Raw genomic sequence first — 4,960 nt, forward strand, 5'->3', positions numbered from 1 at the left:
TCCCTCTCATCTCCCTTACCCCAGGGTCCCTTCCTGTAACCCAGTCTGTCTCCCTATTTCCTGTGATCTGTCTTTTAACTTTCTCTTCAAATTATTTCTACTTTGGGTTTCTCAAATAACTATTTAACCTTCCATGTCTTATTTATTTCACTTAGCACTATGGTTTCAAGGTGCATCCATTTTCCAACAAATGACTCAAATTCATCCTCTTTTGTGGCACTGCAGCACCCCAATGTGTGTATATACCACATTTTTTTTTATCCACTTATCTGTTGATATGAAGGTAGGCCGCATTCAAGATTTAGTGATAATAAGCTATACCGCTATGAATCTCCAGTATAGCAAAAATAGAAGATGAAGAAGAAGAAGAGGAAGAGGAAGAGGAAGAGGAAGAGGAAGAGGAAGAGGAAGCGGAAGAAGAAGGAGAAGAAGGAGAAGAAGGAGAAGATTCAATATATTTACTATAGATGGAATGGTAAAAGTAGGAAAGCCACCATTCTGCCAGCCCTAGGTGGAAGCAGCCCTGGTCATCAGTGATGGGGTCTTGACACGAGCAAGCTGGGATGACAGATCCTAGCCCATCGATCAGCCTCAGCATTGTGCCAATGGATGCCAGGCATTCTGACTTCCTTTTGCTGTGGTCCTGGGGGTTGGCCCTAGGGTCTTGCACTACCATGGGGCTCTATCAAGTAACTTCCTACATGAGACAGCAACATTCTATTCCATCACCTAGCAAGTACTCTTTGCCAAGTGGCTTGAATTCCGAATTTCATTAAGCTTCTAGGTCTAACTACCACTTTAGTAGAAAATATAGGAGATAGAAGATTATGTTAGATAACACTATAGGGAGGTAATTAGTTCAGGCCAACAGGGAAGAGATTATACAGGATAAATAATTCCATTCCTTTAATGAATGAATAGCATAGAAATAGAGAGGAGGTCAAGCTGCTCCAACAGCCTATGAGGAAATAACCTTCATGTCCAGCCACTGATGAATGGATAAAGAACATGTGGTGAACCTGCACAATGGATATAATTCGGCCAGAGAAAGGATGCAGGCTGTCATTCAAAGGGATGGAACTGGAGATCAGATAGGCAAACTCTGCCAGACATGGAAAGGCAGGCACTGCCTGACCCCTTTCATGTGTGAACCTAAAATAGCCGGTCTCATAGTTGGAAGCAGAAAGGTGGCTATGAAAGGATAGAAACAGAGGGACAGGGAAGGTTGACAATGGGTGTTAGATTATGGTCAGGCAGGAAGAAAAATAGGAGTGTGCTATTTCATAGGAAGGTGCTTGTAGGTCATGGTAAGTATTGTGTATTTCAAAAAGCTAGGAGGAAGGACTTTGAATGTTCTTGCCACAAAAGAATAATAAATGTTTGAGGAGATAGACATATGTACCTTGATCTGAATGTTACACGTGTATACATGTATTGAAATATCACATAGCACCTTGTAAGTGAGTGACTTCTCCAGGGTCACAGGACTGGAATACAGCAGGCCTGAAGTTGACATGGTGCCTCTACTCTACCCTCCTACCACTGCACCTCTTACCTCCCTTGGGTGACCTGGGATGAGGCCTGCCATGATTCCTTGTTTGTACTATATGCAAGCCCAGTTTCCCCATCCTGCACAGATACCTGCAGCAAAACATCCCATTTGAAAGTGGAGGTGGAACTAAGCATTCAAATGAGGATTTCCATGCACTGTAATTTTAAACTAATTTCAGAAACCCACCTAAATGTGTTCTCCATGGAAACAACAACAGAGCTCTAGAGAGGACAACCTGGACTGGATCACTTCCCCTATACCCAGAGTTAGTACAATGATCAATTTGGTCCATGTTCTCTTGGAGTCTTTAAAGTACATTTAAATACATTTGTAAGTTACCCATAGAAAAGATATTGCATTGGGTGTGTGTGTATGTTTACATAAATGGTACTACATTTTACATAGGAGCTTGAAATTTGGTTTTACTGCTAGAAAATGCACAGTACAGATTTTGGGATGTTTTTACATCAGTGGTACTACAGTTACTTCTGTGATTTTTAGCTTTTTGACCCCTTCTCATTATGTTTTAGCTTTCCATGTTAGCACACTTAGGTCTTCCTCATCCCTTTCCTATGATGCCTAGTCATAAGATACTGCCTTTAGTGTGCTACAATGAATCCTTTTATGTCTTTTCCTCACCCAGGTGGAATGATGAAGTATATGGAATTATTGTCCCTCATTACTGAGTGGTGCATTGGCTCAGGAAGGCAGAGTGGTTTGCCTATGTGATTTTTCATCACTATGACAAAATACCAAGAAAAATAACTAAAAGGAGGAAGATAGCATCTTGGCTCATGATTTCAGGGGTTTCAGTCCATGGCTTCTTGGTACCATAGCTTCGGGCCTGAAGCCAGGCAGAACATCACAGCAGCAGGAGCATTGGCACAGGTGGCTGCTCACTTCATGACAGCAGGAAGTAGGGAGAGAGAGTGAGAAAGGGGCCAGGACATGATAACCCTTCAAGAACATTCTCCCAGTGCCTGCCTCCAGAAAGGCCCCACCTTCTGAAGGTCCCATTACTTTCTAATGATGTACTAACATGGAAAGCCTCCAAATTTCAGCTTCATCAGTGGATTAATTTGTATGTAAAGTCAGAGCTCCAGTGATCTAGTCGCCTTCCAAAGCCCACCTTACCTCTGAATGCCACTGCAGGGGGACCACACTTCCAACACATTGCTCTGGAGAACATTTCAGGTCTAAACCGTAACTGGTTCTTTGTCTTCCAACCTTCCTGCCAGGACAGGGCATGCCAAGACTCCCTGCCACCCATCCTGGGCTACTGGAGAAGTGATGCCTGTGCCCATTGCTGTCTTATAGGCCATTGGCTTCCCCACCAGTGACATGAGCTCTCTGTCCAAGGGGATATACATGGCTCCATGTTGCTGCTTATGGGCTCATCACTGGCTGCCTGTAGGGCTGCCTGCCTCATTCTCAGGTCCACTTCACTCATCCCTATGGCTTGCTACTTCCTGATTTTCTCACTTGTAACCTCTTTGGCACCCATTTGATGTTGGACATTTCCTAGAACTTCTGGAACTCTGGAACCTGGGCCACACTGAATGAAAGAGTCCACTGGCATTGCCTGTTCACTCCACTGTGGTCAGGATTCAGCTTTGCTTTCAACCTCCTGCATCCTAGTGGCCATAATGTTTGTACTAAGAGCTGAAGAAGATGTGGATTGTCTCAGAGCTTTCTATGGCACATGTACCCTGCAGTGACTGCACAGTGTCCTTAGGAAGGGTCTCTGAGCTCTATCTCTCCTTCTGGGCAAAAGGGAATTTTCTCATATTTTGTCAATCATGGCCCTGCCAGGATCTGGAGGCCTTGCAGATAGACCCTGTCCATATACAGGTTTGGTCTTCCAGGCCATTCAGTGCTCAACTTTCTCCTTTCCCCATCATCTGAGACTATACAACTGCATGGGGTGTGGCCACAGACTCGTTAGGGCTGAGGTGGCCAAGTAGTTGGGACCCCAGCAGTTGTCACAGTACCTTGAGGATGAGCATTCCTAATGGAGGTGCCTGCCTGACCCTGAATCAAGGCCCTGGGAAAGCAATTTATTTTGTTTTTATTTTAATCTTCTTATTAGTACATATCTGCAACACATATTGATCACATTTATCACAGGGGATTTGTATACAAGCGTGATACATCTTAATTTTTTTGTCCCATTCTTCTCCCCTCCCTATAATGCTTCTTTATCTCCCCACTTGCAAAAATGTAACTTCCATTTTTTCCTTCAATTCTTTTCTCCTTTAAATCCCATTTCCCTTCCTTTCTCCCCACACCCCATTTCTTATTCCTCTTCCCATTTGAACATATTTTTCCTACTTACTAATACCTGTCCTCCATTTTGATCTTTATTTATACTTTGAGCTTCTCACACAAAAGAAGCAATGAAACATTTATGCTTATGTCTGATTTATTCTGCTTAAGTTATGGTCTTGAGATACATCCAAGTTTATCATGCTTCAAGTTTATCCTTCCTTGTGGCACAGTAGTACTCCACTGTATATGTGATGGCAAAAAGACTTCACTTCATCTTAGAAGTCACTTACACTTTAGAGATACTCACCCTTGTTTCCCAAATCACACGTTAAGAAGTTTCCATCTGTAAGCAGATTCTATTTCCGATAAATGTTGTTTCTGACACATGCTGTAATGACCCCATGATTATGACTGTCACCATGTGATTAGATCAGCTCTGCTCTGCTTTTCTGACAAGTACCTGCTTTTTTTAGAAACTGGATCAACTACTGTATAAGTCACTGTGTTTCTATCCTTGAGGTTGATGCTCCATACAACAGTTTGAGTATCATCCATGCTAGATAAAACCTGCTTGTGTTCCCATTTCTTGGCCTTCCACGAGTGTCTCTGGCTATCTGCCTTAACATATATTGTGAAGTATATTCATGTTTTCTTTATGCATTCACTGATGGGAAGTAGAAAATATTTCCAAGATTTAGGTATTATAAATTGTACTGCTATGCACATGAATATTTATGCATTTCCATGGTATGATGATTTTAAAAATCGTAATTATCAACACATTTTAACTGAGCCAATTAATGAGTTTCAGTGTGACACAAAATTGTTCCAATAAGAGGTGCAGCTTCTTCTGTCTTTCCCTGTGTTCAGAGCTCTGGAATCAGCAGCAGCAGCAGCAGCAGCAGCAGCAGCAGCAGCAGCAGCAGCAGCAGCAGCAGCTGTCTTTCGAGTGAGATGGGATGTAGCTCTTGGTGAAGCCATGAACCAGCCACAGGGTGAGCAGGGGCTGCAACTGAAGTGAGAGGAGTCCATAGCTTGGTGTGTGCTCCAGACAGCTGTCACCTCTGCTTGCCTCAGGCATGTACCAGTGCTGGGGATAGACAGGAAACTTTCAGTCAGACCTCAGGGTCATACTGATAC

This window comes from Octodon degus, unplaced genomic scaffold (genome assembly GCF_000260255.1).
Source record: "Octodon degus isolate 3935 unplaced genomic scaffold, OctDeg1.0 scaffold00028, whole genome shotgun sequence".
NCBI lineage: Eukaryota > Metazoa > Chordata > Mammalia > Rodentia > Octodontidae > Octodon > Octodon degus.